This window comes from Myotis nattereri (assembly GCF_964212035.1).
Source record: "Myotis nattereri genome assembly, chromosome: 14".
NCBI lineage: Eukaryota > Metazoa > Chordata > Mammalia > Chiroptera > Vespertilionidae > Myotis > Myotis nattereri.
The window spans coordinates 10,247,462-10,274,825 of NC_138089.1; the positions used below are offsets into that span (position 1 = coordinate 10,247,462).

The 27,364-nt window shown below is 45.0% G+C and overlaps 1 pseudogene across 1 annotated transcript in view; it reads left to right on the forward strand.

The window, feature by feature from the left end:
* LOC308530118 (DNA-(apurinic or apyrimidinic site) endonuclease 2-like) overlaps nt 1–26,775 on the forward strand; it is a 51,970-nt pseudogene extending 25,195 nt beyond the window's left edge. The window contains exon 3 of the transcript in view: nt 26,547–26,775. The product of the transcript in view is annotated as a DNA-(apurinic or apyrimidinic site) endonuclease 2-like (transcript). The remainder of the gene's footprint in view (nt 1–26,546) is intronic.
* The last annotated feature ends 589 nt before the right edge of the window (nt 26,776–27,364 follow it).

A 27,364-nucleotide genomic window follows, 5' to 3' on the forward strand; every position in this document is an offset into this window, starting at 1 on the left:
AGACCCAGACACACTTTTGTCCTGAGTCTCCCCTGTTTAGAAATGTGGTGTTGTCATCAAAGTGCCAGGCTTGCTCTGGTCATTTACTTCTATAACCAGCCTGTGGCGGGCTTCTAACAGAGACCCACTAGACTTTCTGAGTTGGGATCTCCAGGGGCAGAGCCCAGGCATCTATATCTTTAACAACCTGCCCAGGGGTCAATTTATGAACCTGCTTCTGGGGACCACTGCTCTAGGCCCCAGCTGGCAGGAGGGAGGGTGGGTTAAACTAAAGGCAGGGAGACACGCTAGGAGGTAAAGGACGAGAACAGAGCACGGCCAGGAGTGTGTGGTGGGCGGAAAGACAGCCCCCAAGGTGTCCATGTCCTGATCCCTTGAACTTGTAAAGGTTGCCTAGCATGGCAGCAAGGTCCCTGCAGTTGTGATTAAGGATCTTGAGAGGCGGAGCCTGTCCTGGATCATCTAAGTGGGTCCTAACTGTAATCACAGTATCCTCATAAGAGAAAAGGAGAGGGAGATGGAAGTGCAGAAGAGGAAGGAGACCATGTGACTAGGGATGCGGTTGGGGGTGAGGTGGGGAGAGAAAAGGTGATGTGGTTGGAGGAAGCAGCCATAAACCAGGAAATGCGGGCAGCTTCCAGAAACTCCAGGGGATGAAGAAATGGATTCTACCCTGGGGTCTACAGAAGGAGCCAGCCCCACGGACATCTCGATTTCAGACCTAGAAGACTCAGTTCAGATTTCTGGCTTCTAGAATTACAAGAGAATGGATTTGTGTTGTTTAAAGTCATTTCATTTATGGTTATTTGTTATAGCAGGCAGAAGGCAGTAATACAGAGGATTTTTAAAAACGAATACAAAAATATGCAGTGGTGAAACCATTAGGTTTTAGCAGCTGATTAGATATGCAAGGTAGAAGAGAGTAGGAGGGAAAGGCGGAATCAGGAAGGAGTGCGGGTTTCTCATCACGGGGGAGCGCTGCTGACGCCAGTGCAGGTGGAAACAGCCTCCAACACCAGCGTCAGCGCTGGTGCCGCGCCTCCGCGGACCACAGGGGAAGCCGCCGCGCAGCGTCACTGCTTCCCAAGGAGGAGAGCCCCGTTACCGGGGACAGAGGTTGCGCCCAAGTGTGTGCTTTCCTCTTTTTCAAGAGAAAGGGTTTGGGAAGCAAGTGAAGAGTTTCACAAGATTTCCAGAGGGAATATTTAAACAGCTTAGAAAAACGAACTGCTTTTAATCACCTTCAGACACTCCACAAGCACCATTTGCGGTCCAACCGATTTGAGAATTGCGAACAATTTCTAATTCTTTATTAAACAAGTGCCAGGGTAGACCCGGGAATACTGTGATAGCCTGGTTCTATTTCCTGGAAATAATAAAACCGTTTCCGTTAAAATGGTTCATCTTTCTGACCTTCCACTAATTCTGGCTGGCTTTACTCTAATGTTAAGGCCGGGACGACCAGGCTTTGCTGGGTCTTTTTCTCCAGAGCTGCTTCTCCACCACCTCCCCTTGTGATGTATTTTGGGGTTCCCAGACCCAATTCCAAAGTATTGGGGGGGTGCCTGGAGGGGTCTTCCCCACATCACCCAGCAGTTCTCAGGACACCAGCGGGGTGTCCCCCAATTCAACGCAATCTTGCTGCTGTCTACCTGGAAAGAGCATCAGGTCCCACGGGTTAAGGGTTCGGCCTCACAAGCTTGCCCCACCCCACCCCCTTCAGAGAGCAGTCGCAAGCCCAGATTGTTGCCCGCGCTTCTTATTGACCAGCTGTAAGTCATTTCCCACATCCTCATCCTTGGTCTGATTAATCTGTTGGAGCAGCTCACAGAACTGAGAGAAACATGTGACTCACTAGATCACTGGTTTATTATAAGAGGACTAGAGGCCCAGTGCACGAATTCATGCACTGGTGGGGTCCAGCCAGCCCACCCCGATTGGGGCTGATTGGGGCTGGGCCCGCGGTGGAGAGGGGATGCAGGAGGTTGGCCAGCCGGCCGGCCCTGCACCCGATTGGGGGGCGGGGGGGGGGCAATCGGAGCTGCAGTGCATGTCAAAGCTCTTGGTTGTTCCGGTCACTTGGATTTTATATATATAGATATCATCCAGGAGCACCCAGATGGAAGAAATGCGTAGGGCAAGCATGGGGAAAGGCCCGGCGCGCCCATGGCCTCTCCAGGCGGTCACTCTCCCAGTACCCCTACGTGTTTACCAAGCTGGAGGCTCTCCAGAGCCTGTCCTTTTGGTTTTTTTTTTTTTATGGAAGCTCCCTTGCACGGGCGTGGTTGATTAAATCACTGGCCAGTGGCAAGCATTTCAACCTCCAGCCCCTAGCCCTCTGCCCTCTCCAGAGGTCAGGAGTGGGACTAAAAGTTCTAACTTTCTAATCACATGGTTGGTTCCACTGCCAACCAGCTCCATCCTTAGGTGAAACCTCCAAATCACCTCATTCACATAACAAATGAAACCTGTGTTGCTTCATCACTAAGGAAATTTCAAAAGTTTTAGAAGTTCTGTGCCAGAAACAAGGACTAAGACTAAATATGTATTTCATACCATATCAGAGAAAAACCCAGGGCTGATCCTCCAAACTCCACTCTCTCCCATGTCCCAATCACATCCATCACCAAGACCTGACCATCTCCATCCACTTTCCTCTAATGCAGTGGTTCTCAACCTTGGCTGCACATTAGAATCACCTGGGAATCTTTTTAAAATCCAGATTTCTGGGCCTCATCCTCCGGAAATTCTGTTTCTTTGTTATGGGGCGAGGCCACAACATTAGTAACAAAGAAACAGAATTTCCGGAGGATGAGGCCCAGAAATCAGGATTTTAAAAAGATTCCCAGGTGATTCTAATGTGCAGCCAAGGTTGAGAACCACTGCTCTAATCTCACCCTCAGAATTCTAGTCCAAGCTGCCATCACCCCTTACTTGGACAGGGAACAGGTGAAGGAATTATACCTGTAACAGTTCCTTCTCTGGCTTCCTGAATCCATTCAATGACCTTGCAATTCACCCTTCTGACAACTGCCAGTGAGGTTTATCCAAGCAACCTGTACCTTCTAAAGTCAGACTGAATGGGACCGTTAGCTGTGGGGGCTTCCACTCGGCCATAGTCTCCTGTCTTCACGTACAAAGCTGATAGTTACCGTCATTGCCTCTGAGGTTTCAGGTGAGGGTTACATGAAAGTGAAGTGCTTCCCTGGTGCCAGCAAATAACAGCTGCTCAGTAACTATTAGGTGTAGTTACTATTATTACTTGGTTTGCCTGTCAGCTGGTGAATTAGGACACTCTAACCCCAGCGATTATAAATATGCACATGTGTAGTGTACAACACTCATTCATCTGTTTCTATAGGCAAGATGCAAAGGGAGGATCATGTCTTCTCTTCTTTCCCGTAATGTTTGAGGCCAGCACAATTATGAGAAAATGCCTCTAACTTAGATGAAACCAAGAATACTACAAACAGTCTAAATCACACATATACAAGGAGCATTTACAATATGAGTAGATGAACCATTTCAAGATTCTTTCTTTAAGGAAGTTAGTGAAATTCCTTTCATACATCTAACATACTCTTCCCACTTATTCCCCGGTGGTGCCTAGTAAGAAAACAACAACAAAAAAAGTATTTTAAGAAATAAAAATTCAACTGTGCATAGAGTGGGCTATTAAGTATTCAGAAGAGCCCTTATCAGAATGTGAAGAATTTAATCCTTAGCTGACCAGATGTAAACAATTGAAAAGGCAAAAAGTAATGCAATCCTGCAATGCACCATGTAACTCTCTGTAAACACAAATGTATGTGCTTTCTATCAAATAAGGCCTTTAATTAAGAGCTGTTCTAATTGCTCAAAATGTGCTTCAAATTGGGTAACTCAAAAGCAAGTCTCTCACAACTGTGTTTTGCAGGAAAAGCTCATTAATTCAATGTGGGGGAAGTTTTCTCCAAAGTAAAGAATATTTTTTAAAGGACCCAGGGCTACAGATAGAACTTTAAAAAGCTCAAGTGACCCTGGCCAGTGTGGCTCAGTTGGGGGTCATGCCGTGCACCAAAATATTGTGGGTTCCATTCCCAATCTGGGTACATGCCTGGGTTCTGGGCTTGATCCCCAGGAGGGAGCATGCAGGAGGCAGCTGAAGGATTTTCTCTTTCTCCCTTTCCCTTCCTCTATCTCTAAAAAAGAAATCAATTACAGAGACCAAGATGGCAGCATAGGTAAACGCCAGTATTTGCCACATCCCACAACCACATCAAAATTACAACGAAAATATAGAACAACCATCATTCAGGACCACCTGAAATCTGGCTGAATGGAGGTCCTACAAGTAGAGAAATAAAGAAAGCACATCAAGACTGGTAGGAGGGGTGGGGGCATGGAACCGGCTCCTCTGTTACCCACATGTGGCATGTTTTCAATAGGGAGGGACATCTAGACTGGAGGCCTCCATGAGGAGCAAGGGGTCCCAGCCCCACACCAGACCCCTCAGCCCAGGCTTCCAGTGCTTTGAAGAGAAGTCCCCATAACTTCCCCTTGAATGTGTTGCTAATAGCAATCAAGGCTCAACTACAACAAGATGGTGCACACAGCCCACAAAGAAGCACAACTAGAATAAGTACCCGACTCAGGTGCCTAGGGAGGCTGAGCCACTGGGCCCTACAGGACACCTACTACACAAGGCTACTCTATCAATTCCAGGAGACATAGCAGCTCTACCTAATACATAGACTCAAACACAGAGAAGCAGCCAAAATGTAGAGACAAAGAAACATATGAAATGTGTCTGTTCACAAATGAAAGAACAAAAGAAATCTCCGGAAAAAGAACTTAATGAAATGGAAGCAAGCAAACTACTAGATACAAAGTTCAAAACCATGGTTATAAGGTTGCTCAAGGAACTTAATGAGAGCTTCAAGGGACTTAGTGGGACTTTCAAGGATCTTCGTGAGAACACCAAAGACATGGAAAAGGACCAGTCAGAAATGAAGGATACACTAAGAATGAAAAATAATTTATAGGGAATCAACAGTAAAGTAGAGGACACCAAGAATCAAATCAGCAATCTGGAATATAAGGAAGCAAAAAACACCCAATCAGAAGAGCAAAAAAGAATAAAAAAATATGAAGATAGTGTAAGGGGCCTCTGGGACAACTTCAAGCATAGCAACATTCGCATTCTGGGAGTGCCGGAAGAAGAAGAAGAAGGAGAGCAAGATAATGAAAACCTATTTGAACAAATAATGACAGAAAACTTTCCCTACTTGGTGAAAGAAATAGACATATAAATTCAGGAAGTGCAGAGATTCCCAAACAAGTGAATCCAAAGAGGCCCACACCAAGACATATCATAATTAAAATGCAAAGATAAAAGACAAAGAGAGACTCTTAAAAGCAGCAAGAGAAAAGCAGTTAGTTACCTACAAGGGAGTTCCCCTAAGACTGTCAGCTGATTTCTGAATAGAAACTTTGCAGGCCAGAAGGGATGAGCAAGAAATATTCAAAGTGCTGAACAGCAAGGACCTATAACCAAGATTACTCTACCCAGCAAAGCTACCATTTAGAATTGAAGGTTAGATAAAGAGCTTCACAGATAAGAAAAAGCTAAAGGAGTTCATCACCACCAAACCAGTATCACATAAAATGCTGAAGGGTATTCTGGAAGAAGAAGAAGAAGAAGAAGAAGAAGAAGAAGAAGAAGAAGAAGAAGAAGAAGAAGGAGAAGAAGAAGGAGAAGAAGAAGGAGGAGGAGGAGGAGGAGGAGGAGGAGGAGGAGGAGAAGAAGGAGGAGGAGGAGGAGGAGGAGGAGGAGGAGGAGGAGGAGGAGGAGAAGGAGAAGGAGAAGGAGGAGGAGGAGGAGAAGGAGAAATGAACAATAAATGGCAATAAATGCATAGCTATTAATAATTGAATCTAAAACTCAAAATAAGCTAACAAGGAATCTAATGAACAACATAAACTAATGAATAAAAATAGAACCAGAAGCATGGAAACATGGAACAGACTGACAAATCTCAGAGGAAAGGGTGGGGTGGGAAGAGATTAACCAAAGAACATATGCATATATGCATTACCTATGGACACAAACAATAGGGTGGTGAAGGTTTAGGGCTGGGTGGGGACCAGATGAAAGAGGGTAATGGGGGGAAAAAAGGGTGACATCTGTAATACTCTCAACACTAAAGTTTTTTAAAATATATAAATAAAATTTCAAAAGACTTTTTTTAAACTGAGCAATGACTTTGAACTATTCCAAGGGACCCTGGAATACCTCAAGGATTCATTCTCTCTCCTAAGTTTGTAAACTAATTAGGCCTATTTAATATGCTTAAAAAATTACATGGGAAGCTTTGACAAATAAGAATACACATACCCACCTGGTGTGGCTCAGTGGTTGAGCATTGACCCAGGAACCAGGAAGTCATGGTTCTATTCCCAGTCAGGGCACATGTCCGAGTTGCAGGCTCGATCCCCAGTGTGGGGGGTGCAGGAGGCAGATGACGATTCTCTCTCATCATTGATGTTTCTATATCTCCCTTCCTCTCCCTTCCTCTCTGAAATCACTAAAAATATATTTTAAAAAAGAATATCATTATTTTTAGTAAAGGGCAAAATTAAAACCAGTTTATTTACTGTATTAAGTTTAGTTTCAATTTGTTCTGATTATTTGCATGAACACAATAAGAGTAACAATTTATTATATAGCCTTTTTCAAAACCTGCTATACTGGAATCTCGTATATCCCTGCCAGCAGCACCGGGGGGGGGGGGGGGGGGGGTGCCTTGTTCCTAGGATGACTGACAGAAGATAGAGACCTTCTCCCTGATTCCATAAGAATAATTATTAACAAATAGAAAGAGGAGGGAAATGTTAGGACTATAGGGCAATGCAGTCCTTAACAGCCATCTGTAAGCTTCCCGCCACAGGAGAACAAAGGCCAGGAAAACTCGCTGGACACCAGGACTCAGGCCATACGAGGAATGGGAACTGTCCTGAGGACACCTGACCGCACACCTGCATTCCATCTGATTCCAAGCCCAGCTCAGCCCCAATCCACTGAGGACAGGACCTTCCCACCAGTGACTGCATATAAGGATGACACTCCAGCACCTGGGTGCTGCCAGCATCACCCCCAATGTCCCCTTGCTCGGGGCTGGGCAGCCCTTCCCTTTAGAAATCCCATCCCCCAATCCCATTCCTTAAATAAATGCAATTTTCCTTAAACAAATAAAAATAATAAAAAATAAATCAATATAAAATCTTAAAAAGAGCTCAAAGGCTACTTCCCATACTTCATCTTGTATTTCAAAATAAAAACAAGCAAAATAAAAGAAGTAAAAAGAAGACCAAAGTTCTACTTTTTCCGTAAATGCTACATTATTGATTTTCTTTTTCAAATAGTATACATTTAATTCTTTTTCAAAAAAGATTTTTAGTGAAACTGCTTTGCTAGTGCCTGAGCACCTGTGGTCTGCCTACCAGGGATTCACAAATGTCAGGAGCTCCACCACTAAACTGGTCTGTCCCGGGTGGGGCAGCCAGCGGGGCATTTAGAGACCTGGATTCAAATCCCAGCTAAGGCATTTGCCTGCTGTGTAATTCTGGCCTACTTCCCAATCTCTCGATGCCAATCACGCTATCTGTGGTTGAAATGTGTTCTGTGGAGATTAGAGTGAGTAAACAGAAATACAGTAAGTGTCCCCTACATTAGGTACATATACAACGGTTCACAATTGTATATAACTGTTCACAATTAATCCATCACCTGTATGCAAATGGTGCCTAAGCAAAGTACTGTTGGTACCTTAAGCAGACAAAACAGGCACCTTACAGCTGTTTATTTTGTAAATACTAGTATGTGCTTAGCATGTTCTGATGACAGAGAACTTTTCAAAAACTCCACAAATTTCAATTCAGCAGAATTTGAGGTCATCAGTGTTTGGTATCCCAAAGTGTGGAGAGGAGGAATGGATAAAGAAGAAAATTCTATATGACACAGTTAGAGATAATGGAACATAACACCACACCAGTGGATTTTCAGCATTTGGGAAATAAACATGTTCTTTCCAGGAGTGTGCTTGCTTGATGCCTGCTGGGAAACCCTGCTTTCCTGAGAAGGTGAGCTGTCAACTTTGAATCCTGCTCAGCGACCTCATGTCTTGCCACTACAGCAAGGTGATTCAAAGAAGACAAAGGGAATACTGCCATTTAACATACCTGAGTACACTTCCTCTCCCCTTGGCAGTCACTCACTTAACAAACTTCATTAATCTACTGCACACCAGCCCATTGTGTTAGATGATGAGGATAAAATGCCCAAGACTCACCCATGGCCCTCACTCACATGGCACGATGTGCTTGGAGGGGCAGAAAGGTCCTTCTGAGGCCATTCCCTGGGCGGCAGCTAGGTCTAGGGCGCTGCTTTCACACACATTACATGTGAATGGACGTGTAACGGACTTCAGGACAGGGCTGAATTAGATGCCATGCTGTTCTCATTTCTCTCCCCGCCCCCCCCCCCCCCCGCCGCCTTTACTGACAAAAATTGTTAATTGTAAAACAATGATAACAACCATAAAGCCTACATTTCTCAAAAAAAATTTTCTATGTAACCTATTTAAACAAGGACCTGTGCTCTCCAAAAATGTCATTGTCATAAAAGATGGAAAGGCTGAAGGATTGATCAAAATTAAAGGAGACATAATAACAAAATGTAATGTGCAATCTTGGTCTGAATCCCGGACTGCAGAAAAAAAATTGCAATAAAGGTCCTTCTTGGATCAGTCAACAAAATTGGAATACAGACAATAGATTGAATTAAAGTATTGATCAATGTTTAATTACCTGAAGTAGGTGACTGTGCAGCAGTCCTGTGAGAGGATGTCCTGGTTTTTAGGGGACACACACTGAAGAATTCAAGGGTAAGGTGGCATGAATGCAACTTCATTGCAAATGGTTTGGGGGAAATTTTTATATCTGACAAATGAAACAGGCAAGATGTTGGCAATTGGTGAATTAGGTAAACACTATATGGAGCTTTTGGTACTATGCTTGTGCTTTTTCTTGATACTTGTAATGTTTTATGAATAAAAGTTAAAATTTTGTAAATCTAAAATGCAGTCTCTTATAGCACAAAGGGAAGGCTGGAAATTCCAAGCACGCACTCTGCAGCTGGGTATCATTAAGAATGATGTCCTGTTGTGACCAGATATTAAAAGTTTGCTCTGCCATGGTGAATTTCTATGGATTTGGGCAATAAAAGGAAACATTCTTCCAGTCTAGGATTTTATTATCATTCCTCTGAGAATGTATGCTTGGTCAGATATTCTTTATTTTGGCTCCAGGTCACCTGTAATTTCAGAATGTGTTCTGAAGTCAATTCATCTCTTAGCCCATCCAAATATTGAAAATGTCATTAAATTATGAAGTAGAACTGAAAAGATTTTTGTCTGGAAACTCTTTTAGTCCATTCCCATTTCCACTCATCACTGGGCAATTTTTACTTGAAATCTGAACTCCCTAATGAGCTTAGTCTCTTGATAGCTCGACCATGACTGCCCTGATTTAAAGTTTTTCTTTAACGATGTGATTTATGTGCTAACTTACACATATCTCAGCAGGTAGGGAATTCAAAGAGCATTCATGACTTGGGGCTCTGGGAGAAATAATTTTATGTAGGCTCCGTTATAAGTGGGGAAAATAAGTCTTACCTCAGAAGGGATGATGTAAGAGATAGTTATCATTTGTGAAATGCCTCAAGGTCTTGAGATGAAAAGAGCCCTTTTGATGCATCAGACTGCCATTTGTATTATGGACTTACATTTCTTTTACAGTATGTAGAACACAGTCATTTTATTTTATTTTATTGATTGATTTTGAGAGATATAGAGATAGAGATAAGAGATAGAGATAGAGAGATAGAGAGATAAGGAGATAGAAAGATGAGAGAGAGAGAGAGAGAGAGAGAGAGAGAGAGAGAGAGAGAGAAGGAGAGAGAGAAATATCAATTTGTTTTCCCACCCATTCCTGCAGTCACGCATTGGCTGATTTCTGTATGTGCCCTAGCCGGGGATCAAACCCCCAACCTTGTGCATCAGGATGATGCTCTAACCAACTGAGCTTTCTGGCTGGGGCTCATTTTAAATGAATTGTTTCCTCAGCAGCCTGTGAAGGTGGTTGCCTTGTTTCGCAGATTAAACAAATTCACTTGCCTTTGGCCACAGGTAGTGTTTCTATCAGTAGAAGGAAGACATCTTTAGCCATGTTGCTTCTCCTTACTACTCCCTGGCTGACTAAATGAGCTATTTTATTTTCACTTCATTAATTTATTCCTATTTTCATGTTATTATTTTAACTTTATTATACAAACTACACTTGCCTTAGTACATTTTCATACTAAAGAGCATTGCCCAATAAATTCAATTCCACTGTCTTGGTTTGCTCAGGCTGCTGTCACAAAGTACCGTAGACTGGATAAGCTTATAAACAACAGAAATTTATTTCTCACACTTCTGGAGCCTGAAAGTCTGAGACCAGGGTGCCAGCACGGCTAATTTCTGACAAGGGCCCCCTTTTGGCTGTGCCCTCACGTGGCAGGAAGAGGGGAGAGAGCTCTCTGGAGTCCTCTTCGTAAGGTCACCCATCCCATTCATGAGGGTTCCACCCTCTGACCTAATCACCTCCCAAAAGCTCCACCTCCTAATTCTATGGGGGTTAGAATTGGGGGTGGGGGGTGGGGGTTGGAGCGAAGACACAAATATTTCGTCCATAACATCCTCTAATATTTACCGAGCATCTGTCACATGCAAGTCCCTGGAAGTTGGTGGACAAATAGACCCAGTCACTGATCTCATGAAGCTTAGAGTCCAGTGGAGGAGAAAGACGAGAAATAATCAGATAATAAATATTCCATTTTAAAGTTTGAAATAAGAAAGTAAGAGAAGAGACCTGAGATTCTAAATATGGGGTCTGATATAAATTAACTTCTATGAAAGCTTTCTGGTTCCCTTTGTAATAAATGTGATCACCTATTCCCCCATCGGTAAAATGTTTTAATCACATATTCATTTGTCAGAAACAGTGTATCTAGGCCACAGGAAAAGTTCAGTCTCATTCTGTTAGCAATTCTTCTTATTTTCTCAGTTTTAATATTTTTTGAGACTATGATGGGATGGAACATTGCAAATGTTTAAAAAAAAAAGAAAGAAAGTAAAGTGCAAATGCTGAGCCAAAATTGGGTTTCATATATTTGATAGGTAAGATTCAAGAAAAAATTAAACATTTTTTGAAAAACATAAACAACCCTACAGTAATAAATTTAGGAACAAAATATTTATAAGACTCACTGCAGTTTCTAAGAGAACATCTAGTTATCATTAATTGAATGCTTTCTCTCTATAGACACTTGTTATTATGTTCTATTTGTTGGGGCTCGTATTGTGGTAAGGACTCACTCAGATTAGTTCAAGTAATGTGGAGATGTTGTAAGGCCTTCAGAAAAGTAAGGCAGTCAAGAATTTCGGCTCTGTGGAAGGGTGATCTCAAAGGGGCCCAGGAAACAGAACATGCAGGCCTAAGTAAGAACAGGACCCATACAGACTGGGACTTGAATGGATGGAAGACTTCTCTAGAGCTGTAGTTCTCAAAGTGTGGTCTTTGGATCACCAGCATCAGCATCATCTAGGGACTTATTAGAAAAGCAAATTCTCTCCTACAACCCCTAACCCCACTCCCTGAAGCAGAAGCTCTGGTGGTGGGACCAGCATGCCCTCCAGGTGCTTCTAATGCATGCTCCTGGGAACAAACACCCTACAGCAGGGGTGGGCAAACTTTTTGACTCAAGGGCCACAATGGGTTCTTAACCTGGACCGGAGGGCCGGAACAAAAGCATGGATGGAGTGTTTGTGTGAACTAATATAAATTCAAAATAAACATCATTACATAAAAGGGTACGGTCTTTTTTATTTTTAGTTTTATTCATTTCAAACGGGCCGGAAAGCCCGCAGGCCGTAGTTTGCCCATGGCTGCCCTACAGTGAAGGCCCCTGCTTGACCTGGGCATGAAAATCTTGACTAAGGGGTTCAACAGTGACAAGACTCAGCTACTATTCCCCTTTGGTTTTGCTTCCTTAGCTAACATGCATTCTGTTTTCTCTGTATGTCAATTTAAAGAAAGGATCTGATTGGTGCAATGTTGTTACCATCATTCCTATTGTACAAAGCTCTGGAGCCAGGCCTGCTCATAGGCCACCAACCAACCTATAAAGTGGCTGCCCGTAGGTCCCGTGCCCATTACTGGGGATCAAGCCAGCAACTGGGCATGTGCCCTTGACCAGAATCAAACCCAGGACGCTTCAGTCCACAGGCTGATGCTCTATCTACTGAGCCAAACCGGCTTATTTAAAAAATGAAGAGGAGATGGATGTTGGAGCAATACCACCCACATTCTGATTGCCTATACCTGCTGCTGATACTGCGTGATGTGGGGGGAGTCCTCTTCCCCACTGGGTGCTGGGAGCGGGGTCCTTACAATATCCAGAGTAAAAGAATTGCCTGAGACTCCCACAGGAGAACAGGTGATTTTCATTTGTGCAGAGTTAAGTCCCTGGGTTTCCCAAGTCCCATTTCCTTTGTCAAGTCACGGAAAAAGTGTAGCCGGGGTTCCAGTAGAGCTAAAACCAGAGCCAGTGTCCAGGCCTCCCTCCATGTTGGGGCTGGGCCCATCCAGCATCAGGCTGGTTCCAGTCCATTAGTTCATTGTGTGTGGAATCCACATGGCGTGGGCAATGGGGGCAAATGCAGGGAAGCAGGAGCAAAAGATCCCCACACGCCCAGGGTCACATGAATCCCAAGAGAGCCAGGAGAGTGAACGTCTTTGGTTAGGGTGTTATGTATCCCAAATCTTTCAACCCTTGCAGTGGCCATGCCCATTCTGGCCAACCATCTGTGTCCCTGGTGTGATTGACAGCAAGCACTTTCAATAGTTCCCTCACCTTTACTGAGCATGTGTCTATCTTCCCTTTGTTGGACCTCTAGGGAGTGTAAAGTTGCAGCTTCCTGGTGAAGCTGCCCAAATGACATGCCTATAATGTCTGGCCTTCCCTTCGCCCTTCCCATTATTAATAACTAATTACAATGGTATCACTGCTGCATATTTATTTTTTTAATTCAACGTATTGGGATGCCCTGCTGTATTTCTAGAGAACAGAACGTTGTTTCTGATTTGTCATCACCCTTACCGTCTATGATGATTTGACCAATTGCAGAAGGCTCCATACAAACAATGAGCAGAATGTAGGGACTTATTAATGAAAGAGTCCAGCGGCCAGCCGACATGGCTCAGTGGTTGAGCATCAACCTATGACCAGGAGGCCATGGTTCGATTCCCAGCCAGGGCACATGCCTGGGTTGTGGGCTGGATCCTCAATGTGGGGCGTGCAGGAGGCAACCGATCAATGATTCACTCTCATCACTGATGTTTCTATCTCTCTCTCTCTCTTCCTCTCTGAAATCAATAAAAATATATATATATATTAAAAAACACTGCTTTAAAAAAAAAAAAAAGAAAGAAAGAAAGAGCCCAGAGCAGAGCAGAATTCAGGTGTGATTTGATTCTGAGGTTCACAATGTTTTGGGGGTTTCACTACTCTTTCCTTTCAATTCTCTCAACTCTGGCCTCCTTTGAATTCGCACTTTGAATTCGCACCCCTGGCTGGCCTCTGTGACAAAAATGGTCATCTCTGCTGCAGGCCCTGTAACTGCAGCCTCACCACAGTCCAGAATGAAGGGAGCATTTGTCCCAGCATTCCTGGTGCAATGACCGAGGCTCAAGCCAATGAGCCAGCCTGGGTGACCCGGGCAGCGCTGAATCAGGGGCTGGGAGCCGGTGAGTGAAACGGGCCTATCAGCTCAGGGCCTGTTCCTGCCCTGGGCAGGCCAGACCGCTTCCCCAGAACCACAGGTGTCTTCAACGGGAGGCGAGGGCTGTTGGGCAGGAGGAGGGGGAAGTGGAGATGAAATAAAGGATTAAATCTATTACCCCAGGCCCAACAGACACATATGGGGAATGGGGTCCAAAAGCTTGATCTTTCGTCTTAGAAAAATGAGGACTTGGCCAAGGCTCTGCGCTTGTCACACCTTCTTTCTCTGTCCCAGTGAGGACGCCGTGGCAATCAGTCTGCTGGTGGACAGCAGGCCTCTCAGGTCACACATGCGTGTTCTCGAAAGGAAAGAACTGTTTTCACCTGACATCTTACTCCTTACTGCTGTGCACACGAGCACCCACCACGAGGGCACTGTCTCCCGGTGACGGGGAGAACCTGCTCCTGTCAGCCTGGCCAAGCTCCCAAGGTGCCATGTGGACTCTGCTTCCGTGGGAGGAGCTCCCCCTGGTCACAGTCAGCTTTCGTCTATGGCTTTGAAAGAGAAAACACAGCTTTAAACACTGCCGAGTCTACTGGCCTTTTCTAAAGCCAGAATTTGGCAGTTGACTATTCACAAAACACAAGTCAAAGCCTCCTTACTGGTGCTGTCAGGTGGCTGTCAGATGATTGAGATGCTAGCCAGCCGCCCGGCCGATAACTACAAACGGTGCCCTTGCTGCGGACCTCGCTCTGGGCAGGAGCTAGGGGTGCCGTAGTGGGCCCCACAGGCCCCCAGCCCCTGGGGGCTGGCTCCAGCAAGGAAGACAGACTGGAGACACATTCACTTAAACCAGCGGTTCTCAAACTATGGGTCGTGACCCCTTTGGCGGTCAAACGACCCTTTCATAGGGGTCGCCTAAGACCATCCTGCATATCAGATATTTACATTACGATTCATAACAGTAGCAACATTACAGTTATGAAGTAGCAACGAAAATAATTTTATGGTTGGGTCACAACATGAGGAATTGTATTTAAAGGGCCAGAAGGTTGAGAACCACTGACTTAAACAGTTACACAATAGGAACTACAGAGACCCGATGGGGTGTGTCCCTGCTCATAGCTTCCAGCTGATCAAGGATGCTTCCCTCTCATTCTCTGCAAAGAGGATGCCTGGACCATTTATTTCTTAGAACTGGCGCTGTCTCCTTCCACTCCTTTGGACACACACTGTCCCCATTACAGGAAATGCTCCCCAAGACCCCATAGTCTCATTCCCCATCACCAGGTTAACCTCCCCTTCTTCTTTGGATTTCATTTTAGACTAGTAACCCAGTGCACGAAATTCGTGCACATTAAAAGAGAATTAATGAGAAGAAATATTTTAATATTGCTATTTGCCCTTTCTTTATAATAAAAGTGTCAGAGATGAAAGAAAATTAGTAAAATGTGTATAAAATCCCCCTCCTGTCAGAGTCTGGGGCGTACCGCAGGACCTAGAGTCAAGTCCCCGCCCACCACCCTCACATGCTTTGAAAATGCAGGAGACCCAGACCTGGCCAGCCCCACCCCCATTGGGTGAGACCTAGACCCAGCCGGCCCCACCCCCATCAAGCCCCTCTGGGTGGGGGGTACAGCCTTAGGTCCCCCGTCAAGCCCCATGGGGGGGTGCAGTCTGAGGTCTCCCGGCCCGGAGCCGGGGTCCCCTGTCAAACCCCACTGGGTGGGGCGTGTGGTCTGAAGTCCCCCGTCAAACCCAGCCGCCCCCCCCCCCCAACCCCCATGCTGAACAGAGACGCACGCAGGCAGCATGACATTAGCACTGGGGGCTGAAGTCCCCGCCCCTGGCCCTGCCCACAGACTGGTTATGACTGGGACACCGTCACGGACACATTAGCATATTACCTCTTTATTATATAGACTGTTTCCTAAGATTTGACCAGGTGTCCTTTTTGGAGCTTCATCCCCATCGGTGTTTCCCTCTTGGCACCTGGACCCCTCAGAACGAGACATCTCTCTGGGAGATGCTTGATTACCATCTGAACGGTCTGTGAAGGAGAGAGCCTTTCTATTGTTTCCAGCTGTGTTCCCATCACACCAAGCACACTCTGACCTCAGGGCTCCGCCTTTGTCGTTCCCTCTGCCTGGAACCCTGTCTTCCCGGGAGCCACTGGGTCCCCTCACACTGCCCTCAGGTCTCAGCTCAGACATCACCTTCTTCATGAGGCTTTCCCTGATCTTATATATACAGCAAATCCCACTGTGGGCAGCACGAGTTCCTATTCCCCCCCATACCCCCTCTGCTACTTAAAGACTCTATTTCTCATTCGTGTATTGCTCCACGAAAATGTAAGCTCTGTGAGAATGAAAATCTCAATTTATCAGACTGTTTTTTCCCCCCTAGTAGCTCAAATGCCTGACAGGCATTGGAAGTTAAGTAAATTTTTATTCAATGAAAGGCGGGCTCAGTACCTAGTGCTTAGCAAATTGTTAGCACGTAGCAGGCACTCAGTGAATAAATGCCTGAACGCAGCAGTACAGATACTAACACAAATACAGGACCTTTACCTGAGTTGCTGGAGTCAGAAGAACAAGGGGATCTTAGCCACCTGGTTGTGTTAGTACAACAGGTCAAACTTTGTTACAGCTGTGGTAAGACTAGAATGTACGGCAGGTTTGGTAACTCCTGTTACACCCTTCACTCCCCAGATATCCATCCCTCTGACCCACTCTGCGGCTCTTCACCATACACCTATTCACTCAGCGGGCAGCTTCTGTGGTCTTGCAGTTTTTTGCCAAGAACAGAGATTAAACGTGTTCCAGGTGCTGGCTGGGTAGCTCAGCTGGTTAGAGTGTTGTCCCAAACTCCAAGGTTTCAGGTTCAATCTCCGGTCAGGGGTCAGGGCACATACAAGAGGCAACCAATTACTGGGTAAATGAGTGCAACAACAGATCTCTCCTCCTCCTCCTCCTCCTCCTCCTCCTCCTCCTCCTCCTCCTCCTCCTCCTCCTCCTCTTTTTAAAATCAATTTTTAAAAAGTGTCCACAGAGAACTTAGCGCAGTGGAAGCCAAACCCTGAAGCTATTTGCAGCATTCCTCCACTCCCAGGAGAGCAGAGGGGAAGAGCAGAGGTAGAGGGCAGGGTTCTAGAAGTATGCTCTCTTCCTAAGGCTAATGGTGTGGGTGGAGGAACTGTGCACCGTATAGAGTGGGGAGTCCTGTCTGACCTTCTGGGAGATGAATTTCACCCGCCTCTTTAAACGTTTTGACCTTTCAGTTGCCAATGCAGCTACAAGGTTTCTTTTGGAGCTGTTTTAGGATTTGCTCCATGAATTACCTGGGAGGGTGCCAAACGCAAATACAAGGAGAAATAGCAGCCCTGATATCCATGGTGACAGCTCCGTTACCCTCAAGGGAAAAAGAAGAATAGGTATCTTTTTTCTTAATGAAGTCTTTCCTATCAACTCCTAGATTCCATAACTGCTCTTACTTGGTAACGGGTTGGAGCCAGCCTAGAAATTTCAGTGATAGCAGTGTAACAACATTTATTATAGCCTCCCATAATAGGCATAGTGGATTGCTGTTCTCCTGTGGAGACTATTTTAAAGACCTGTTCACAGTATCCTCTTCTTGGGATGTAGAAAGCCAAATATATCTGATTATCTCCCTAAACCTAGATCCCTTTGCTTTTGTTGTTGTTGTTGTTAATCCTCATCTGAGGATATATTCCCATTGATTTTTTAGGGAGAATGGAAGAGAGAAGGAAAGATAGAAACATGAATGTGAGAGAAACACATAGATTGGTTGCCTCCTGCATGAGCCCTGACTGGGGTGGAGCCTGCAACCATGGTATGTGCCCTTGACCAGAATCAAGCCTGGGACCCTTTGGTCCACAGGCCAATGGTCTATCCATTGAACCAAACTGGCTAGGGCTATACACCTGTTTTCAATGCTTATGGGTATATATACAGGAGTGGAACTGTTGGATCATATAGTTATTCTATGTTTACTTATTGAGGAACTGCCAAACTGTTTTCTACAGTGTCTACATCATTTTATAGTCCTACCAGCAATGTATAAGGGTTCCAATTTCTTCATATCTGCACCAACATTTGTAAATTTCCATTAGGAAAATTATACCCATCCTAGTGAGTATGAAGTGGTATCTTATTGTGGATTTGATTTGTGTTTCCCTAATGACTAATTACATTAAACAACTTTCCATATGCTTCAGAGTGTTTTAGTTTTAGAAGAACATAAAACCAGCAAAGATTACATAACAACATTTTAAGAGCATAATCTCTACATCAAATATACTGGAAGGCATCTCTAGCCCTCCTCTACTTCTTCCAAAGGGTTTTGAAAATTTTGCTAGAGAAATACTAGTATGTCATAGGGGAACATTATAGTTATTAACAAGGCTCTGATACATTGTTTATTTTGCCTACGAAATGGGGTAAATAGTGTTACAGTGACATTAGAAATTAACAAAGGAAGGTACATAGTACAGTGATTAAGAACATGGTCTTAATCACACAGGTTTGAATACTGGTTGTGTCATCTCAGACAAGGTACTTTATATCTTTGACCCTCAGTCTCTTCTGTAAAATAAGGATAGCATCTACTTCACAGTATCATGATGAGGATCAAGTGAGAAAAATTTTTGAAAGTACTTACCTGCAGTATTTGGCACTCAATAAATAAGACGTATACTTTGTTTGCTTGCTTTTAAAAAATATGTTTTTATTGATTTCAGAGAGAGAAAGGAAGAGGGAGAGATAGAAATATCAATGATGAGAGAGGATCACCGATCAGCTGCCTCCTGCCTGCTCCCTACCAGGAACAACTCACAACCAGGGCATGCACTCCCACTGGGAATTGAACCGTGACCTCCTGGTTGATGGGTTGGCCCTCAACCACTAAGCAACACAGGCTGGGCTGCTTGTTTGCTTTTTAAAGCAACAGCAATCACCTAATTTGTCTGTGTTCCTGTGTTTGGTCAGGATCCATGAGAGACCCTCATTCATTCATGCATGTATTCATTCATTCTTCAATATGCATTGGGCCCATGATATGTGTCAAGTGGTGGACAAGAGGCTACAAAGATGAATAGTAGTCAAAATCGGAGGTTTAAAAATAGAGAAACCTAGGATCAAATCCCAACTGCCACTTCCTATGTGTGTGACCTGTCCAAGTTACATAGTCTTGTCAAGTCTCCATTTCCTCATCTGTAAAATTGGAAATACTAATGCTCCCAGCCTCATAGAGAGGATCAAATAAATGCATCATCTAAGTTTTAGATGCACCAAAGCATCTGGCACAATGACCACTCGCCTAAAAAATGTTAACCACCATTTCTATTATGATCATCATTTTGATTAAGACAAAGATAAATTATTGTGAAGATTTAATAAGACAATAATGCAAAGATTTAAGAGTGCATGACATAACTGCAAATAAATGTAATAATATAAATATTTTTTATTAGTTTTTCAACCATTTAAAAATGTCAAATCATTCTTAGCTCATTGGTCATAAAGACAAAGGTTAAGGAATGGACTTGGCTGTGGACCATAACCCTGGTGCAGTGCATCCACGCAGAAAGGACAAGTATGGTTCCATGAAACTTTTGTTTCAATAATATGTATATGCTAGAGGCCTGGTGCATGAAATTCGTGCAGGGAGGGGGGTCCCTCAGCCCGGCCTGCACCCTCTCGAAATCCAGGAACCCCTTGGGGGATGTCCGACTGCCAGTTTAGGCCCAATCCCTTGCAATCTGGAACCGTTGGCTCCTAACCTCTCACCTGCCTGCCTGCCTGCCTGCCTGATGCCCCTAACCACTCTGCCTGCCTGCCTGATCGCCCCTAACCACCTCTGCCTTGGCTCCTGCCATGGTGGCTTTGTCCAGAAGGATATCCGGAAGGTTGTTTGGCTGTCTGGTCTAATTAGCATATTATGCTTTTATTATTATAGATTATCATAGATGTGTATGTGTGCTGGGTAGAAAAACAAAATGCATTTATTATTCTAACCGCAATCAAGAAAGTTTGAAAACAGTAACCTGGAGAAGGCTCTCATTATCTGGGAGCAGCCAGGAAACTCCCGCTGTCTTAGCAAGGGAAGCGCACAGCTTTGGCAGTTTTAGGGTTCAGTGGTGTCAGTTCAAAAGGGAAAGTCATAACAAGGTAATATGTTAAAATAAAATTGATAACTCAAGGGGAAATCGAGTCTAGTCTAAATCAGAGTAGTCTAGGATTTAAGTTAAAAAAAGAAAAGAAAAAGAGAATTGCTATCTGTCTAGGTTTTGCTCCATCTCTCAGCTGTGAGTGTTCCCAGCCCTCTCGGGATTCCAGAGGAAAGGTCAAAAGGACAAGGTCAAATATCTGAAAAATGCAGATGCTGTGAGTTTGGAAGCAGAAACATTCCCAAGCGTATGCCAGCTTGTGCATTCACTAACGCAGAGGGCTAACTTAATAACTGAAACTGCAGCGTCCTCCAATACTGAGCTTAATTCGGCAGTTCCCTGCTGCACGTAAAACCCTTGGGGTACGGAGACTCGCACGCTGCGATTCTCAGCCGGAGTGTCTGGAGTGCAGAAGAAAGACTAAATTTGGGCACTGACTCCCTTGGGGAGGTTGCTCTTACCCACTCTGGGTTTGGCTGAGCCTCCCCTCACCTGGGCAAAGGTCCATAAAAATAAGTTTAAAATTCTAGGAACGTGCTAAATCTGGAAAGTGAATAATACATTTGGGGGGCCCTTATTCATCTGGCAACAAGATTTTGTGGGGAACAATTTCCCAAAAATGGCACAGGTCAAGGATTAAGGTTGCTCAGACTCCAGATTGCTTAATTATCCTGAGTCACTTTCCAGAACTCCACCTCGTGTTTGCTGCATCAGCTTTGTTGAAGACAGTGCTATGCTTGATGGAGCCATATATTCACACTGCGGGTGACTGTACCCATCTGAGAACTCCAGGCACGGCTCCAGTAAAACACACCTTTGAGTACCATAATGTGATCGTAAAACTGGACTTTGTCTTTCACTTCTTAAAATCCTAGTGAAATAAATTAGAGTGGGAGGGGCAAGACTTTCTCCTAACAGTGGCCCCTTTAGTGTCTGAGGCTATTTTACAGGTTACAACCCTCCCTAATGAGCTGTCCCCCAGGATCACCCCCGCTCCATTATTGAACTTACCAAACACAATTGTTTTCTTGTCCGAGGATCCAATTAGGAGGTTAATTTCCTCCAGAAAAAAAAGAAAAGAAAAAGAAAAAAAAGTGTGCCTTTTAGTTTTGTACTATCAGTGCCTAGTAGGAATTGACAACATAAGTTATTTAATCAACATTTGTTGAAGGAATGAATGAATGAAAATAATATACCAACTGTCATATGCCATCGTAGAACATTTAATTGTCTTCTCCAGCGTAGCCTCAGAGAAAGTAAGATTCACTCCGGGCCATTTGAAGTAGGCCTTATGTAACTTAACAAAGCATCCGTACTCAAGAGGCTTCCTTTGTAGAGGGTTCGATCCTGCACAGTTGCCAGCGTCAGCATTTCTTCAAAATATCGACCAAAATGTGGACCAGCCCCTGCAGCTTTGATTGGAATCAAACTCTCACCACACTTGAATTCTTGGAACTCTTAACCATAGGAAAGGCGACCACGATAAGAGCCTGCGGAGGACACACCCTGGGGAGGTTTCCCGGCGTGGTCCCAAGTCCACACACACTCTGCCAGGCGCGATCAGGCAGCTGAGGGTGCTAGCGACTCACTTGTGTTTATTGTCAAAGCCACTGAGAAGCAGGCAGATTCTACCTCTACTCTCAACAATTGAAACTGAAAGCCATAAAACAGATGGAAATTTCTCGATTGCTTTTTCAAACTGCTAGTGAGAATCTCCTTTCTTTTGACCTTGCTAAACTGGGATGACATCAGCTGCCTTGGCTACCTTTCCTGGCTGTCTGGATGGAGAAGGCCGATCTGGATGGAGTAGGAGAGGATGAGGGCGACAGAGCAAAGCAGAGCTGAGAGATGCCGAGAAAGCTGAGGACAGAGCCCGAGCCTCTTCATCTAGTGATGCTGACAATTAGTTCACTTCCAGTCTTGCCAGTCACATGGGGGAATACATTGCCTTTTTCGTTTAAGCTAGTTCAACTGGGTTTCTGTCACGGGCAACCAAAATATCCTAATACAAATAATTACTTTAGCCCCATTCTAAATGATCATTAATCAGACCTTGCTTGGTTAAACACATTTTGAAACATTCAAAGAATGGAATATTGTTGAGCCATTTTTAAAAAATATTTTTTTATTGATTTCAGAGAAGAAGGGAGGAGATAGGAACATCAATAATGAGAGAGAATCATTGATTAGCTGCCTCCTGCACGCCCCCTACTGGGGATTGAGCCTGCAACCCAGGCATGTGCCCTTGCCTGGAATAGAACCTGGGACCCTTCAGTCCACAGGCCAACATTCTACCCACTGAGCCAAACCAGCCACGCTTGTTGAGCTATTGAAAGTGATAAATGTAGGCCCATGTTTACAAAGAGGAAACTAATGGTATATTGGTGAGTGAAAAAGGATAAAAAGGAGAGAGACTCTGTGTGTACATATTTATATTGACCAAAATCCAGGAGATACACCCAAATGTAAAAAGTAGTTATCTCTAGGTAATAAAATTTTTAATATCTTATGATCCAAGAACATAGCATTTTGAGCTTTATTTTTAATAATTTAGTTCTTCCTTTTTACTTATCTACTTTAAAAATTATTTGACAAAAACATATCAGCAGGGGTATTTTTAAAAAAATGTTTTTATTGATTTCAGAGAGGAAGGGAGAGGGAGAGAATCATTGATTGGCTCCTCTCCTGCACGCCCTCTACTGGGGATCGAGCCCGCAACCTGGGCATGTGCCCTGACTGGGAATTGAATGGTGACCTCCAGGTTCATAGGTTGATGCTCCACCATTGAGCTACACCAGCCAGGCAGTAGGGGTATTTTTAAAATATGGGCATTCCACTCTTGATTTCAGTCTGAATCTTCTTCTCTCATTCAGTTCTGTTTTGGTGGAGTAAATTGTTAAAGAACTCAGTGAGAAAGAAGGGAGGGAACACCTTCAATAATAAGATCCTGTATTGTTTAAGCACCTACCATGTTCCAATTATTATATTGTCATAGAGTTGGTGGGAGATGGAATAAAAGAGATACAAAGGTCTGTAATCAAGAAAAAGCAAATGTCCTGTTCTTAAGAAAATTAACAATATCAACAGACATATTTTCAGTAGAATTATGCAGGATAAAATGCTAATTTGGGAAACTTAGTTTTATGCAGAATTATTTGGGAAGTTTTAGGAGAGATTCTCATAATATGTTGGTGGGTTTCTGCAACTATCATCGAATTCTCAAATATGTACAATGTACTTAAGTTAAAAGCTAACCAATTTATATGTTTTTCTTTGCCCCACAGCTCACCAACTTATTTCCCATCCTCACATTTTCAGAAAAATGAGGTAAAAGGGCACTTTAGACTGCAAGTATAAATTTCTTTAATCACATATGAAAAACTTTGGGAAGAAATGTTTTTGGGAAAAAGAAAAGAAATGCACATTGAATGATTGTGGGTTTTTCCCTTTCCCTTAGTGGAGCTAGCTATATGAAAATAAGGTCTTAATTTCTGCAGCGTTATTTTTTGGTTCTCATCTGAATCCACTGTGATTAGGAGTTCACTGTTGAAATGCTAATGCAATAGCAGTATAAGGATGTTTGGCATGTCACCTGTACTACAGCCCACAGATCTCCAAACACTTCAGAAATGTTTGCAAATTAATCCTCCTTACATTTCAGCAAATTATTCACTCTTCAGAGCCCACAGATGGGGAACAGGAGATGGGATTCCTGAGTGGAACGCTGTATTCGTTGAGATGAAAGGGAAGAGATAGGAGGGTGACTTCATTAGTGTGCCCACACTCTGTGGCAGATTCAAGAGTCAATGAAATGCTGCTAGCCAAGCATGCTAAGGGGTAGGGGGCCACATCGGACACTCTCCTAGCACAGTGTTCTGAGCAGGGTTTGGGGCATGCCTCTGGGCTCACCCCCTCGCTTTGTTACTTCCAAGCTCATGAGCAAGTTTCTTTACTGCCCTAGCTTCACTTTCCTCAACTGTAAAATCAAGGTCAGACCTGCTTTACATGGTTGTTGTGATGATTAAACAAAATAATGCACATAATTATCCTGGCATCCAGGGTAAGCCTCCAAGTTAGCTATTTTATGGCATTATTTTCCCCACCAAAGACGCAGCCTAAGTGAGAGAAGCCAGAACACTAGGATCCCACTCCACATCTCTTCGAGAAAAATCCACTTCACACTGAGATAACCATAAACTCTTTCAAGAAAACACTCTATAGGTATCTTGGTTTTAGCCACCACACTCACTAGGCCTTGCATCCAAGGTCCCATATGATGCAGCTTAATGTCACACTCCAACCACGTCCGCCTGTGTTCACTCAGCCAACGTGCATGGCGCACACTGCACACAGGGCGCGGGTTTAGGTGCTGAGAATCCAAAGGTTGGATCGGATAGATAGTTCTGCCCTGAAGTTGCTTCCGGTCCGGGACACAGGAAGTGGACCAGGTGAAAGAGAGTAGACAGAAAGGGTCAGAGGAGGGGAGTTTTCAAAAACTGAGTGCCTGAAAATTGGCAGTCTTAGCTGCTTTGGAAGCTCAAAAAACGTATGTTCTTGTATTATGTCTCTCTAGATGTCTCTCCATCCTGCCCTCTGTACCCTCAGATACCCCTTCCGGGCATTATTCCACATCTAAAATCTGCAGTGTGCCCAATTCCAAGTTCTTCCCCCTTCTCAGCTGCAGGACACCTGGACTCCTAGAGCGGGAAGATGGTGTTGTACAGCAGGAAGAATCACAAAACGCTTGGTCCTGTCCATCCTTTGGACTCCTCCGGGCGGGAGTGAGAGTCAGCTGGGAAACAGAGAGGAGACACTGACTCAGGCAGGCGGGGGAATCGTGGCAAGCAGTGAAGACCACTAGACTATGAAGGGGAGAAGCAAGCTTTACCCACAAGTTGAAGCTGACGAGTGATTTGTAGGGGAGTCTGTGACTCTAAGGTGGTATATACAAAAATGTGCATTTTTGTGGGGGATCCATTTAAGGAACTTGTGCATTAACTAGGTACCAGGCACAGTTCCAGGAACTGGGAAAACATTAGTAAACCAAACTGCCAAAGTTCCCTGCCCTCCTGGAGCTTACACTCTAGAGCAGTGGCTCCCAACCCTTTTATGGCCACGCCTCACCCAAGCATCTCTAAAATCGTGATCCCCCCCCCCCGCCCCCAATATCATTCTTATTATTCAAAAAGCGACCTCCTATTCACATGGAGGAAGCCTAAAAGGCCATTAACCTGGTCTAAACAAGCTTCCAAAGAACATGGCATCCATGAAAGAGAAAAATAAAAGAACAAAAGGAAGCACTGAAGTACTGAGGAGGAAATCACTAAGAAATTGTTAAAAAAAATAATATGAAGTGATATGAAAAAATAGCAAATAAAGTTTCAAAACATGTCATAGAGAAGTGAAATGCATAAATATGTCACAATACATATTTATATACTGTATATGAGGTCCCTGGAACCACAAGAAATGCAAACGATTCGCTTTAATAACTCATTCTCCAGTTGCCCCCCCTTAAAAATCAAAGTGCCTCCCTGTGGGGCGTGTGCCCCACGTTGGGAACCACTGCTCTCGAGGAAGATGTGGACCACAGGTTTATTCTCCAAAAGGGTCCATGATGTGAAAAATGCTCAGGAATCAAGATGCTAGACCTGTGGTCCTTCTTGTGTATCAGCACCACGTAGGGGAAATCTTTAAAGTCCGGAGGTTCTGATGGGCTGGCTGCATGTTGTGCTTGGGAAGGAACTTTCCAAGTTCCCACGCATTTGATCCAGCCGAGTGTGAGAGAACTGATTGCTCCCAAGGAAAGAGCATGGAGACCGAGTTCTCCTCACCAAGACCAGCCACGGAAAACGGGCCACTTCCTTCTTTCACAGATTCTACCAGGCAATGGGGCCTTCAGCTCCGGACCTCTCAAGAGAGAAGCATCCACATGCTTCCCTGATTTTTATTAGCTTACACGGCACCCTCCCAACAGTGCTTTTAAAACGATTTAAACGTATTCCTGTATACTATAGTTTAAGCTTTAGAAAGGAGAGGAATATTATCATCAGCTAACTTGAAACCCCAAATTACTTCCCAATTCTCTTTCCATATACTACTACTAGTAGTATAAGTTTTTATTGTTCGCCCCTTAAAAGTATTCACTTTCCAAGCTCGGCACTTCACGAGTGTTGGTCCGCGTCCTACCCTAAAACTCGCGAGCAGTGTTGCTATACTCGCTCAGCAGGGGAGCGCGGGAGACTCGAGGGGTCAAGAGCTGGCTCAAGGTCACACGGAGACTGGACCCCTGGGCGCCTGGACCCAGTTATCAAGTCGGGCCCGTCCAGTCCCCTCCCTTATTTAGCACTTGGCCTCTCTCCTGCGATCAAAGATGAACAAACAAGTTATAAATCACGGGGGGAAAAATCTGCTTGGGAGCCTCTGCCGCCCAGGCCGACCGGGGAGCGTCGGGAGGGCGGCCTTCCCGGCGCGGGGTAGTCTTTGTCCGCGCGCAGCTCTGGGGACCGCGCCGCTCCACCTCCGCCACCCCGGCCCCGGGCGGCGAATTCCGAGGCGGCTGCCGCGCCCGTGCCCACGCCCCCGCGGCGCCGGGACGCGGTGCGAATCCCAGACCCGGTGATCCGAATCTCCCGGCCGGGGCGGGTCCGCAGGCTTCCCGCGCAGCCGGGACCCCGCGCCCGGCAGATGCCCGACTCCAGGAATCCTTGCTGGAAGGGCTGTTAAAAAGCCCCAACCCCCTCTGACCATCTGGCTCCTTCCCCTCGTCTATCGTTTTCCAAACTATCTTAAAAAAGTTGGCCCCAAAGTTTAAGGGTTCGGGTACGTTTGTGTGTGTGCGTGCGTGTGACATCCACAGGGTCCCCGTTTGGGGGTGCTGCAGGCCCCCCTCCTTCCCAATCTCCCTTGGCCAGAGACCCTGGCAAGACCCGCTCCAGGACCCGACCCCGCGGGTGCAGTGCAGGCGGGAGCAGGCGCCCATCCCGGGGTCGGGCACAGGGGATCGGAGGGAAATGCGGGGGGTGGGGTGCGGTGGGGGCGGCGCAAGCTGGCGGGTGACCCACCGCGTGGCCAGCCGCTGGCCAAAGGCGATTAGAAGGCTTAGGCCGGCGTGAGTGTGTGAGAGTGCGCGCGAGCTCCCCAACCCCCACCTGTTTGAAATGCTTTCAAAACGCCAAAGCCAGATCAGCCGCGTTTCCAAAGTTGCAAACAGTTGGAGTAAGACACGTGCGCGTCCCCCTAGCTCCAAGGGGCTGTGCTGCGCCCAGGGCGCCGAGAGAAAAGGGGAATGAGAGGGGTGTAAGAAAGCGGGGAA